The 14,916-nt window shown below is 45.9% G+C and overlaps 1 long non-coding RNA gene across 1 annotated transcript; it reads left to right on the top strand.

The window, feature by feature from the left end:
* The first annotated feature begins 927 nt into the window (after positions 1-927).
* Positions 928-14,660, top strand: LOC119934051. Its single transcript, XR_005452850.1, has 3 exons — positions 928-987; positions 12,430-12,561; positions 14,573-14,660. It is a non-coding gene; the product is annotated as an uncharacterized LOC119934051 (long non-coding RNA).
* The last annotated feature ends 256 nt before the right edge of the window (positions 14,661-14,916 follow it).

The following is a 14,916-nucleotide window of genomic DNA, read 5'->3' as shown; positions in this document are numbered from 1 at the left end:
ACAGCCAATGGGAGAGACGGCCTTCTGATTGGACAGGAGGTGGAGGGGGGGAGGCGAGGGGAGGGGGAGACTCTCTCAGCAACAGCAGGGCGCATCCGCCCCTTCTTTTTCCCTCCCCCTCGCCCCCATCCACGCTGTCCAGCTGCCCTGAAAAGTTGCTGATTACGTCTCCTCGGGCTTTTGTTTGGCCAAAACCCGGTTTCAAAAGGGCCAGTTTCTGTTCAGAGATCACACTGCTTACCTGTTCAACCCATAATCCCTTTTTAATGGAGTGGACGGGGGCCAGGCTTTTCCCCCTCCCCTCTCCCCGTTGCCCCCCTCTCCAACCCCCCAGACCATCTGATTGAAAACTAACTTTGAAGTGCAGGTAAAAAGGGCCGGCTTTGTTCGGGCCACGTCAAACAATCCCTCACAGGAAGCCGCCCCGTGGACACCCATCGGTCTCCCTGACCCCCAGTGAGGACCGGGGGTGGGGGTACTAATAGAAGTGACTAGCTGGTTGGCTTCTGAGAGGCCCGGAGCAGGATTGTCCTGGGTTCAGGTCGGGCACGGCTCACTGTTGGCCGTCTCGCGGGGGCTGTATTGTCCCAGGGCCTTCACACACAGTCCCCGGGTGGGCTGGTGGGCGGGTGGGCTTCCTGTCTGCAGCGCGACGACGCTCGGCAAATCCTCTCTTGGCCGTCTGGGTTCCGGGTGGTTAAGATTTCCACTTGAAAGATTCTCCTCCTCTGGTCTCCGGGGATGCCGGCCGTTCTTTGATGTTTCCTGACCCCACCCTTCCTTGGGCCCCCCAGCCTCTGTGCTTCAAGCTGGGAACACTGATTATTAGCTCCCTGATAGAAACAACCCCTGTAAGGATTACCCCCTTTATTGGAGAACTTTGGCATTTATCTGTTGCTTTTTTACTATTTCTTTCTTTCATGTAGTGACTTCCCTTATCCTCTCATTAGCCTTGGGATGGAGGCTGGACGGGCCTCCATTTTACAGGTATGAAAGCTGGGGCTCCAAGTGGGTAAGTTACTCCCCAAGGGCACACAGTGGGGCCAATCAATCCATCATACTTACTGAGCACTTAGTATGTGCAGGGCACTGTACTAAGCTCTTGGGTGAGTACAACATAACATAATTGGTAGACGTTCTCTGCACTCAGTGAGATTACACAGTCTAGGCCTGTGTTAGAGCTGGGACTAGAATGCGACTCTCAGACCTGCATTCTTTGTACTAGGTCACTCTGGTTGGTGGCCGGTGGACACTGTAGCCTGGAATCTGCCCCTTCAGGTCGGGGTTTGGCTCAGAGTATCGGTGGGCAGAATTCAGTTGAAATCAGCCTTCTTTCTTGAGAATCGCTAACAGTAATGGCTTCTGCTCTTGACTGGGCCGTGGGTCTCAATGTGGCTGCTTGAGTCAAGAATCTCTGTTCTCACAGTGGAAAATGCCCTTCAGCTGCCTCCTTAAACATCCCCTCAGTACAGCCAGTAGAATGAGTAAGATTGTACGTTCCTCAAGGGTATGGATTGTGTCTACTTGTCCTAGGAAGCTTTTCCAGGTGATCAATACAGTGCTCTGCACCCAGTAGACTGTAAGCTCCTTCAGGGCAGGCATCATTTCTACTAGCTCTGTTGTGCTCTCCCAAGCCCTTAGTTTGAGCTATGTCATTATTCATTCATTCAGTCGTATTTATTGAGCACTTACTGAGTGCAGAGCATCGTACTAAGCGCTTGGGAAGTACAGTTCAACAACAAATAGAGACAGTCCTTGCCCACAATGGGTTCACAGTCTAGAAGTGGGGAGACAGACATCAAAACATCAAAACAAGTAAACGGGCAGTCATTAGTCAGAGCTCAATGTGCTAGAATGCTCTTTTGGCAAAAGACTCCCCACCGAACTCCATGAGTTCAAATTTCCTTTATATCAATGTTATGGTATGATGTGATGTTAGACTTCTTATTTTCTTAGAGGAGCAGCAGACCTCGTGGATAGAGCACGGGCCTAGGAGTCAGAAGGACCTGGGTTCCATTCCCAGTTCTATCTCATCTGCTGTGTGACCTTGGTCTAGTCACATCACTTCTCTGTGCCTAAGCTATCTGTGAAATGAAGATTAAGATGGTGAGCCCCATGTAGGATGTGGACTGTGTCCAACCTGATTACTTTGTATCTACCCCAGGGCTTAGAACAGTGCCTGGCACATAGTAAGTGCTTGAGTACTATTAAAATAATAATAATAATAGTAATGATGATGATGATGATAATTTCTTGACAGGTTTGAGAGAACCTGGACTAAGCTCCATAAAGAGATAATAATTATGGTACTTGTTCAGTGCTCACTATGTGCCAAGCACAGTTCTAAGTGCTAGGGTTGATACAAGCTCATCAACTTGGACACAGTCTCTGTCCCAAATAAGGCTCACGGTCTATGTAGGAAAGAGTAGGATTTAATCCCCATTTTACCCCAGATGGGGTAACTGAGGCACAGAGAAGTTAAGTGACTTGCCCAAGGTCACACAGCAGACATGTGGAGAAGCAGCATGGCTCAGTGGAAAGAGCACGGACTTTGGAGTTGGAGGTCATGAGTTCAAGTCCCAGCTCCGCCAATTGTCAGCTGTGTGACTTTGGGCAAGTTACTTAACTTCTCTGTGCCTCAGTTACCTCATCTGTAAAATGGGGATTAAGACTGATCACCTTGTAACCTCCCCAGCACTTCGAACAGTGCTTTGCACATAGTAAGCACTTAATAAATTCTATTCTTCTTCTTCTTATTATTATTATTATTATCATTATTATTATTATTATTATTATTATTATTATTATTATGTGGCAGAGCCAGGAGTAGAACTCAGGTCCTCTGACTCCCAGGCCCATGATCTTTCCATTAGGCCATACTGCTACTCACTTTGTGATCCTGAAAAGTGGCCAGGTGCTTAGGTGCCTGGAATGCTCCAGCAGTATTCTCTCCAGGAGGAAGGGGCCTGGACCAGGTGACCTCCAGAGGTCTCTTAAGGTCCCTCTGATCCCTTTATCATCCATTGGTGGTATTTATTGAGCATTTACTGTATGCAGAGTGCTATACTAAGTGCTTGGGAGGTAAAGTATAAAAGATTTGGTAGCCATCTTCCCTGCTGACAAGTAGCTTAGAAAGCCTTGCACTCTTTCTTTACTCCTCTGGTTGCCTTGAGTTCCAGATATCTCAAGAAATGCTCATTACCCTGTCATCTACAAATAGCAAGCATCTTTTGTTTCCAATGTTTTCATTTTTTTTTCACCAAAGAGCCCATCTTCTGGGAGACATTGCATCTTTTCTGGCAATTTCCTCCAAAGGTAGTGTGTGTCTTGGATTTTCAGTACCTTTGGCAATAGCTACTCACCCCAAGTGAATGAAAGTTTGTATGGAAGAAGTGAAAGTCTCTTGCATGTGGGTGTATAGGTCGGTTGAAAATTGGTGTGGGCTTGCAAATTTGGGCACGAATTTACAAGACCGAACTAAAGTAGGACTTGCATAGACTTCCGTGGGCCAGGGGAAAATCAAAACAGAGATTGAGACGCTTTGGAATTTTAAGGACCATTCTCAACTCTAAAATACTCTTTGACTATCCTGAATAGAATGATGTGGAAGCTGGGAATTAGCTAGCTAGTCTCTTCCATAAAGATGGCCAGTCTGGATCATTCTGATCTCAAAGTCCTTATGTGTTTATTTCTACCCACCATCTGCACTTGGAAATACATGGATGATCAGTTGTACACTTGATTGTTTATTCTGTCTGATTGCTCTATTTAGAAATATGTTTATGTCTACCCCTCCCTGTACAGTGAAACCTCCCTGTGGGCTGGAAATGTGTCCTGTGCTTCTGTTGGACTTGCCCAGGCCCAGTGTGTCCTCAGCAAATATTATTATCATTATTATTAGCATTACTACTATTATTATTATTCAGAACTCAAAGTAGATTGGAGAACTTGGTCCATTTGGTTGGGCCGTCTATTTGGGCAGGACTAATGAGATCACTCTAATTTCACTTCATTCCCCCAAACGTCCCTTCCCCCACCAAAGTTGACCAATACCTTGGGCCTCAGCTTCCTCTTCGGAAACACTCAGCCCCCTCCCCAACTCACTCCACTCTAAGACTCTGAAACTATCCCAGGGACAAAAAAACCCAAGGACTTTCTAATCTCCCCCATGGCTTCAGGGTCAGTGAAGGGTTGTTAGTAGAAGCGGCAGCAGCAGTAGCAGTTAGTAGTAGTGAGTGTGGCCTAGTGGAAATAGCACAGGCCTGAGAGTCAGAGGAACTGGTTTCTAATCCCAGCTTCATCACTTAACTTGCCACGTGACCATGGACAAGTCACTTAACTTCTCTGTGCCTCAGTTCCCTCATCTGTAGAATGGAGAGTCAATCCCTGTTTTTCCTCCTACTTAGACTGTGAGCCCCATGTTGGGCCTGATAATCTTATATCTACCCCAGTGCCTGGCACATAGTCAGTACTTAACAAATACCGCAGTCATTTTTCAGCGCTTACTGTGTGCAAAGCCCTGTACTAAGTTCAGGAGAAGAGAATATATGTGGGAATTTGACATGAACCCTGTCCCTTGAGGACTCACAATCTATTGTGGCTTAGTGGAAAGAGCATGGGCTTGGAAGTCAGAGGTCATGGGTTCTAATCCCGGCTCTGCCATTTATCGGCTGTGACTTTGGGCAAGTCACTTAACTTCTCTGTGCCTCAGTTATCTCATCTGTAAAATGGGGATTAAGACTGTGAGCCCCATGTGGGACAACCTGATAATCTTGTATCTGCCCCAGTGCTTAGAACAGTGCTTGGCATGTAGTAAACACTTAACAAATACCATCATCATTATTATTATTATGAATGTACGTGGTTGGGATTTGGGGGTGGGGGATTCTGAAAGCCAGAAATAATAATAATAATAATAGTTATTATTATTATCATTATTGTGGTATTTGTTAAGCATTTACTGTGAGAAGCAGCATGGCTCAGTGGAAAGAGCATGGGCTTTGGAGTCAGAGGTAATGGGTTCAAATCCTGGCTCTGCCACAAGTCTGCTGTGTGATGTTGGGCAAGTCACTTAACTTCTCTGAGCCTCAGTTATCTCATCTGTAAAAATGGGGATTAAGACTGAGCCCCACGTGGGACAACTTGATCACATTGTATCCCCCCAGTGCTTAGAACAGTGCTTTGCACATAGTAAGCGCTTAACAAATGCCATCATTATTATTATTATTATTACTGTATGCCAGGCACTGTTCTAAGTGCTGGGGTAGTTACAAGATAATCGTGTTGGACACAGTCTCTGTCCTACATAGGGCTCACAGTCTTAATCCGTGTTTTACAGATGAGGGAACTAGGCCCAGAAAAGTGAAGTGACTTGCCCAGGGTCACACAGCAGACAAATGGCAGAGCCGGGATGAGAACCCAGGTCATTCTGGCTCCCAGGCCCGGTCTCTATCCTCTAGGTTGTTCGGAGGCACCAGCAGAGAGTTAAACCAAAGTAGCCCTGGGGCAGTTGGGAGGCATCCATAGAACGACCTTCAGCGTCCTTTCTCCCAGCCCAGCCTGCAGTGTGCTCCAGGATCTGCCTCTCCCTCTTCCTCGGGGTGGGCAAGCCCAGTTCATGGAGCAGTCACACTGTCCCATTTGCATGCCGCTAATAGACCCAGATCTGGTTCGACCTGCATCTGTCCAGGTGGCAGGACAATAATAGATAGGGGCCCCCCACCCCTCCCCCCTTCCCCTCCGCCCCCGAGCCCCATCTACATCGGCCTGAGGATGAGGTCCAAGGAGGTCTAGGTCAGAAGCTGTTAGCTGCCGAGTCAGGGAATTCAGTTGCCTGTCAACGCTCTTTAATTAAAAATAGCCAGAGCTTTGCTTGCATTCCATTACCGTGCGGTAGTTGGTTCGTCATCGCTCATGTCCTCCCCGGTGGCGGAGGCGGCTGCGGGGCCCTGCTGGAAGCTTGGCACAGAGCGCGGTCCATCTTGACCCTAGGGGGAACCGAGAAGACAAGGCCACAGGACAAATCTCTGCCACCCGGGGCTGCCACAGGGTAGAGCCGGGCAGCTCTGCCCTACTCTCTTCACAGTCCTCTGCCTATAATACATGTCTCTCCTTGCTCCGGTACAAGGTAATGGCTTGATCGGTTTCATTCGTTGTCACTGTTTGGAATTGAGGAGGTGGCACACTTTGAGCCGGGCACCTGATAATAATAATAATAATAATAATAATAATAATAATAATAATAATAATAATAATAATAATTGTGGTATTTATTAAGCGCTTACTATGCGCCAGGCACTGTACCAGTGTTGGGTAGATACAAGGTAGTTGGGTTGAAAACAGTCCCAGACCCACAGAGGGCTCAGAGTTTTAATCCTCAGTTTCCAGCTGAGGGAACTGAGGCACGGAGAAGTGAAGTGACTTCCCCAAGGTCACACAGCAGATAAGTGGCAGAGCTGGGATTAGAACTCAGGTCCTTCTGACTCCCTGACCTGTGCTCTATCAACCAAGCCACGCTGAGTCTCTTCTCCCTAGGGTCGAGGTTCTCGGGTGGCGTGACCCCTGGCTGATGAGGCATCCGTTGAGGGTGACACACATATCCGTGATGCAGGTCATGCGTTCAACACAGGTGTACCTGCATGGAGTGCTGTACTGGATCAACACTGCTGGGGTGAGGGATGTACCTTGTTTGGCTCATTTTCTCCTTTGAAGGATTGTTTATTTTCCCTTTTGGAAGAGGAGGACAATTGGTAAATAGAGGTAGAAAAAAAGGAGTGTTTGATATCTGGGTCGCTCTAAGCTTGGGTGGGGGGACCCCAGGACCAGAGTCACTTTTGCCCTCCTCCTCCTCTTCTGAATACTGTTTGATGGCACACACCTGAAAAAAGACACTCCTTGAATCCCAGCAACCCACATGCTGTTTTGAGGGAGCCGCGATTAAACCCTGGACCAGAGTAGATTACTATTTTTATTGTAGTTTTTTTATGGTATTTGTTAAGCACTTACTAAGTGCCAGGCACTATTTTAAGAACTGGGGGTAGATACGAGGTAATCTGGTTGGGCACAGTCCCTGTCCCACATGGGGCTCACAGTCTAAGTAGGAGGGAGAACAGGTGTTGAACCCCCATTTTGCAAGTGATGAAACTGAGGCACAGAGAAGCAAAGTGACTTGCTCAAGGTCACATAACAAATAAGTAGAACCCAGATCCTCTGACTCCAGGCCCATGCTCTTTCCTCTAGGCCACACTGCTCCTACAGATCACTACAGATCATGACATTCGATCCAGGATTCATTGCATCTTTGTGCTCTTGGGTATGTGCCTAGAGATATTTGATATGTCCTATGAGTTCTCTGGGGAAATGAGCACTATGGTACAAGAACAACAGTTCAATCCCTTGAACGCTGAGCATCTGCGCATGTGTTTCATGATTGATGGGTGGGAAAGTGGTGTGGTTTATTCTAAAGAGTAATAGGCTGGGTGTCAGCAAACCTGAGTTTAGTTCCTAGCTCTGATACTGCCTTGCGTGTGACCTTTGGCAAGTCACATTCATCAATCAATGGTATTTATTGAGAGCTTACTGTGTGCAGAGCACTGTACTAAGCAATTGGGAAAATATAATACAACACAGTTGGCAAACTCCTTCCCTACCCAACAGAAATTTACTTTTCTGTGTCTCAGTTCCTTCATCTCTAAAATGGGGAAAAGAAACCTTACCCTTTCTTTACCTGTCATGGAGGCTGGGAGAACAAAATGAGCTAGATTATGTGACAGAACTTGGAACAAAAAAATTTGTGTCCGTACCAATTCAAGGTGTCAATCCAACATTGCAAGCAATCAGTCTTTGGTAGCCACTGCATTTGTTGGGTGTCTGTGTGCACTGATCTTGGGGAAGACGTGCTCAATTTTGGCCAGCCAACCTTTCTCCAGGAAGGGAATAAGCTCACTATTTTTTTGTTTTGTGGTATTTATTAAGCACTTCCTATGTCTCAAACACTGTTCTAAGCGCTGGTATAAATACAAGTGAATTAAGTTGCACACGGTTCCCGTTCCCATATAGGGCTCACAGCCTCAGTAGGCAAAACAGGGTAACTGAGGCACAGAAAAGTTAAGTGACTTACCCGAGGTCTCACAGCAAGCATTTGTCAGATCTGGGATTAGAACCCAGGTCCTCTGATTTACAGGCCCATGCTCTTTCCACTAGGACATGCTACTTCTTGGTGTGGGCAGAAGAACATGTCTACCAACGCTGTTGTATTGTAGGGAAGCAGCATGGATAGAGCATGGGCCTGGGTGTCAGAAGGTCATGAGTTCTAATCCCAGCTCTGCCACTTGGCTGTGCGACTTTGGGCAAGTCACTTCACTTCTCTGGGCCTCAGTTACCTCATCTGTAAAATGGGGATTAAGACTGCAAGCCCCACGTGGGACAAACTGACTACCTTGTATCTACCCCAGAGCTTAGAACAGTGCTTGGCACATAGTGGGCTCAAATACCTTGATAATTATTATGAGAAGCAGCGTGGCTCAATGGAAAGAGCACGGGCTTGGGATTCAGAAGGTCATGAGTTCTAATCCTGGCTCTGCCACTTGTCAGCTGTGTGACTTTAGGCAAGTCACTTAACTTCTCTGTGCCTCAGTTCCCTCATCTGTAAAATGGGGTTTAAGACTGTGACCCCCACGTGGGACAACCTGATTACCTTGTATCCCTCCCTAAGCACTTAGAACAGTGCTTAGCACATAGTAAGTGCTTAACAAATACCTATTATCATTATTATTATTACTCTCCCAAGCGGTTAGTACAGAGCTCTGCAGACAGTAAGTGCACAATAAATGCCTTTGATGAATAATGTAAATGGCAACCATATTCTCTGTGCAGCTCACATGGACCTTGATCAAGTCACTTAACTTCTCTGTGCCTCAATTACCTCATCTGTAAAATGGGGATGAAGCCTGTGAGCCCCACAGGTTGGCCTGTGTCCAACCTGATTACCTTGTATATCTCCCACAGTGCTAAGAACAGTGCTTAACAAACACTTAACGAACACCACAAGTGGGGCTAGCAGTGTGGCTTAGTGGAAAGAGCATGGACTTGGGAGTCAGGGGATGTAGGTTCTAATCCCAGCTCCTCCACTTGTTTGCTGTGTGACTTTGGGCAAGTCACTTAACTTCTCTGTGTCTCAGTAACCTCATCTGTAAAATGGGGATTAAAAGTATTAGCCCCAAGTGGGACAACCTGATTACCTTGTATTTACCCCAGTGCTTAGAACAGTGCTTGGCACATAGTAAGTGCTTAACAAATACAATAATAATAATTACTAATTATTATTATTAATATTATTATGGTATAAGTCTTTACTCACCCTGGTGAGTGGCTATTTATAAGGCAGGCACAGCTCATCTTCTTGGGAAATGACTGAAATCATTTGCAAGCCCACACTGGAAAAATCATTCTTGAGAACGCTTCTCCTACTCCAAGGCCTATTTCTTATCTAAAACCCTGTTCATCGCTGGCCTGATAGTGTTTCTTCAGATCGCCTTGAGCTTTTCCAGTTGGGAGCATCATCAGATGTCAGTTGTTACCAAGAGTCAGATATTCAGTGCCAGAGTTCAAAGATGAGTGTCAAAGGTCAAGAATCAAAGAACAATAATAATAATAATAATAATGGTATTTATTAAATGCTTACGATGTTCCAAGCACTGTTCTAAGTGCTGGGGTAGATACAAGGTAATTAGGTTGTCCAATGTGGGGTTCACAGTCTTAATCCCGATTTTACTGATGAGATAACTGAGGCAAAGAGAAGTTAAGTGTCTTGTCTGAGGTCACACAGTAGAGAAGTGGCGGAGCCAGGATTAGAACCCGTGTCCTCTGACTCCCAAGCCGGTGCTCTTTCCATTAAACCACACTACTTCTCACTTTACAAATACATCTCCCTCCATCTGAAGCCATCAAAACAAACAGCGCTCCCAATCTTCATCTTTCTTTGAATAGATGCTAGAGGTCCATCAGCCTACTGTAGACAATGAAAGAAACTTTCCAAACTTTAATCACAGAATCCAAAGCTTCAGCTCTTCTCCTCTGCCCTCCCCCAAACCCTTGAGATCCTTCACCTTTATCCTGGTGGAGACATTTTGAAATTGCACCAAACTTTTTCGCTCCTTCAGACTAATTAAGCTCTGATGCCATCAGCTGTATTTGCAGCGCACCTGATTAAGGCCATGATACTAATTAAACTCTCGAATGATTAAAAATGCAAATCATCAGGCCTGAGTTGAGCAGGCGTCTTTCATCTCGGGGACAGCAGAGGGAATAGATGACAGGTCTCCAAAGGCAAAAGCTTCCCAAATCCTCATTTTTTTGTCCCATCCCAACCTGAAGCAGGGATGAGAGGATTCCATTGATGGCACGCAGTGCAAAGGTGACTCTGTTCTTAGCCGGTTTCTTTCAGCTGTCAGACTAGGGTATGGCTCCTCAAACAAGGATGTGGTGGGGCTTACCACTCTCGTAAGAACTGGAACTGTATCTCTGAGGAAAAGCAATGCATAGCTGGAGTGACCTCTATCTGCTTTCCGTCCATTCTAATGATTGGCAAGGGTGGCCCACACAGAAGTGTCCATGACACCTAACTGCTCTTCCTAGAATGACCAGGAATAATCTCCCTCCTCATATCCAACAGATAGCTACTCTCTCCCCGACCTCCCTCGAAGCCTTATTAAAGGCACAGCTCCTCTAAGAAGTCTTCCCTGACTAAGCCCTCCTTTCCTCTTCTCCCACTCCCTTATACATCTCCCCACCTTATGCCTTTCTTTCAACTCCCTGCTGCCTCACAGGACTTATGTGCATATCTGTAATTTATTTATACTATTGTCTGTCTCCCCCACTGGACTGAAAGCTTGTTGTGGGCAAGGAATTTGTCTGTTTATTGTTATACTGCACTGTTCTGAATGCCTAGTACATTCATTCATTCATTCGATCGTATTTATTGAGCACTTACTATGTGCAGAGCACTAAGTACTCTGCACACAGTAAGTGCTCAATAAATACTATTGACTGACTGACCTCAGACATAAGAAGCTCCCTGTGGGCAGGGAACATGTCTACCAGCCCTGTTGCCACATACTTTCCCATGCCCTAGTTAGGGGTCCTGTACACTGTAAATGCTCAATAAATATGATTGACTGGGTGATGGATTGAGTGATAATCAGTGAGTTGCGAAGGGGGTCAATTCCAGATGAATGATAATAATAATAATAATTGTGGTATTTTTTGAGTGCCAACACTGTACTAAGCGCTGGGGTAGATACAAGATAATCGGGTCCCATATGGGGCTCACAGGCTAAATAGGAGGGAGAACAGGTATTTAATCCCGATTTTGAGATGAGGGAACTGAGGGAATTGTGGCCTAATGGATAGAGCACAGGCCTAGGAGTCAGAAGCACCTGGGTTCTAATCCCAGTTCTGCCACTCATCTGCTTTGAGTCCTGGGAAAATCTCTTAATTTCTCCATACCTCAGTTACCTCATCTATAAAATGGGGATTAAGATTGTGAGCCCCACATGAGACCTGGACTGTGTCTAACCTGATTATCTTGTAACTACCCTAGCTTTTAGTACAGTACCTGGCACATAATAAATGCTTAACAAATACCATAATAAAAGGCCAAACCATCTCTTTTGGGTTGTTGAAATCATGATTCCCTGAGGGCTGGTCAAAATGGCAGGGTTTTTTTGTTTTGTTTTTTCATTTTATTTTGTTTTATGGTGTTTGTTAAGTGCTTATTATGTGCCAAGAACATTACTAAGTGCTGGGTTAGATACAACGTAATCAGGTTGGACATAGTCTAGGTCCACATAGGGCTCACAATCTTAATCCCCATTTTACAGATGAGGTAACTGAGGCACAGTTATCTGTGGCTTAATGGTGGTATTTGTTAAGCACTTACTATGTATCAGGCACTGTTAATAATAATAATAATAATGGCATTTATTAAGCACTTACTATGTGCAAAGCACTGTTCTAAGTGCTGGGGAGGTTACAAGGTGATCAGGTTGTCCCACGGGGGGCTCACAGTCTTAATCCCCATTTTACAGATGAGGTAACTGAGGCACAGAGAAGTTAAGTAACCTACCCAAAGTCACACTTGGGTAGATATAAGCTAATAGGGTTGGGCACAGTCCCTGTCCTACATAGGGCTCACAGTCTTAACCCCATTTTACAGATGAGGAAACTAAGGCAGAGAAAAGTGAAGAGACTTGCCCAAGATCACATAGCAGACACATGGTGGAGCTGGGATTAGAACCCAGGTCCTTCTGACTACCAGGTCCAAGCTCTCCCAAGCACTTAGTACAGTGCTTTGCACACAGTAAGTGCTCAATAAATGTGGTTGAATGAATGAATGAATGAGCTAGAGCTGAACAGATTTCTCTTTTCCAGGATAGTGACCAAGGGGCCAGGTCAGGCTCCTGACTTTGGACATGCTGCTTTCCCGAAGATGCACTCATCAGAGAGGAGCCGGGTCCCTCTCACAGGAACTTCTCCCTCACCCATCTGCCAGGACCTTAGCAGGTAGGAACAGGAGCTTCTGACCCTCCTTGCCTCTCCCTGCCCCTTCCTGGTCTTCCTGGCTCCTCTCTCCCCCTCTCTGCTCCTCCCTTTGGGCCCAGTACTTCTCCCAGAAAAGTGGAGTGTTTTGTTTTGTTGTCTGTCTCCCCCTTCTAGACTGTGAGCCCATTGTTGGGTAGGGACCGTCTCTATATGTTGCTGACTTGTACTACCCAAGCACTTAGTACAGTGCTCGGCACACAGTAAGTGCTTAATAAATATGATTGAATGAATGGAAAAAGGGAAGGAAAAAAATCCCTTTTTAAGAAGGGCAGTGCTCCTCAAGCATAGTTGGATTAAGTCTCTAGACTGAAGCTCATTGTGGGCAGGGAACATGACTAATAATAATAATGATGGTGTTTGTTAAGTGCTTACTGTGTGCTAAACAGAGAAGCAGCATGGCTCAGTGGAAAGAGCATGGGCTTTGGAGTCAGAGGTCATGGGTTCGAATCCTGGCTCCACCACATATCTGCTGTGTGACCTTGGGCAAGTCACTTAACTTCTCTGAGCTTCAGTTCCCTCATCTGTAAAATGGGGATTAAAACTGTGAGCCCCCCGTAAGACAACCTGATCACCTTGTATCCCCCCCAGTGCTTAGAACAGTGCTTTGCACATAGTAAGTGCTTAACAAATACCATCATTATTTTATTATTTATTAAACAGACTACCAACTCTGTTGAACTGTACTCTCCCAAATGCTTAGTACAGTGCTGTGCATACAGTACGCACTCAGAAAATACAATTGATTGATTGACTGATGGATATGCCATCTCAGGGCAGATGAAGTCTGGAAGTGGGAGTGGGTGATCCTTAAATCCTATAGACCAGTTTTCCTCTCCTGTCTGGAGTCCACCCTGTACCCTTCGCACTCATGCCCACGCCCCTCTCCCCAGATGCTGAAGGTGTTTTCCTCTCCAGAACAGCGAGTGTGGTGGAAGTAAAGCAGGGAGACTGCTGGGGTGGTATATTTGGGGAAACAGGGCCCTCCTGAGGGTGGAAGCCCTGGGCAATAAAAAAATTAAAAAATGATACTTTTTAGGCACTTACTATGTGTTCAATTCTTCTAGACTGTGAGCCCGTTGTTGGGTAGGGACCGTCTCTATATGTTGCCAACTTGTACTTCCCAAGCACTTAGTACAGTGCTCTGCACACAGTAAACTCTCAATAAATATGATTGAATGAATGAATGAAAGTACTATTCTAAGTGCTGGGGTAGATTCAAGTTAAACAGTTTGGACAAAGTCCCGGTCCCACTTGGGGCTCACACTCTTAATCCCCATTTTACAGATGAGGTAACTGAAGGCCCAGAGAATTTGTGTGATTTGCCCAAGGTCACACAGCGGAATCAGGATTAGAACCCAGGTTTTTCCGGCTCCCGGGCCCAAGCTCTATCCACTAAACCATGCTGCTTCTCTAAAGCAGCTTCTTCTTCTGTTTCTCAATAAAGTCCCACCTTAAAGATTCCACAGATCCATGCTGTGAGGGCCTCTGCAGGGACTGCAGAGTGACTGTTTAATGCAAGATGTCTCCATCACTAACACGGGGAGGCAGCCTCCTAGGAGCCAGGGGATCTGAGTTCTAATTCTGACCAACACTGACCTGCTGGATGGCCTAGGGCAGGTCATCTAATTTCTGTGTGCCTCAGTCTCCTCATCCGTAAAGTGGAGTTGAAATAATTGTTCTTCCTCTCTCTTAGACCATAAGTCTCATGTAGGACAGAGGCTATGTCTGACATACCCTATCTCAGTACTTAGTTCAGTCCAAGTGAAGTGATTTGCCAAGGTCATACAGCAGGTATGTGGCAGAGCCAGAATTAGGCCCCGGGTACTCTGACTCCCAGCCTTGTGTTCTTTCTACTAAGCCAGGTTGCTTCCCAGCACCAGATGCTGGAACGAAAGGGAAAATTTAAATTGTTGTGGGGTGCTGAGCCGTGGCCACTGAAATGGTTGATGAAAATTAACTGTGTTATTGGCAGATCCGCCCGGAGCCAGTTGGGTGATCCAGAAGAGAAAGGGTGAAAAGGCAGAGCCAGAGAAACATCAAAAGGTAAATGTCACCACATCCAGCTCACCACATTTTGAAATTAAATATGGATTGAACAGACGCAGAACCAGGTAGTCAGACAATTAATTAAACGCCACGGAAATAAAAAAAGCAAACGGTTGCACTTCCATTTGAAATCATTTAAGAAATGTAGTGACACTCAATTAAATGCTTGGCTTTTTCCTGCTGAGCAAATAAGTTGGAGAGAGGAGAATGTGTCCAGGCAACACCTGAACCCTGTTTCATATTCCTCTCGTGTTTTCTGTCGGCAACATG

The sequence above is a fragment of the Tachyglossus aculeatus genome, chromosome 11 (genome assembly GCF_015852505.1).
Source record: "Tachyglossus aculeatus isolate mTacAcu1 chromosome 11, mTacAcu1.pri, whole genome shotgun sequence".
Lineage (NCBI taxonomy): Eukaryota > Metazoa > Chordata > Mammalia > Monotremata > Tachyglossidae > Tachyglossus > Tachyglossus aculeatus.
Note: the sequence above shows the minus strand (reverse complement) of the source record. Positions and strands in the feature narration are given on the sequence as shown.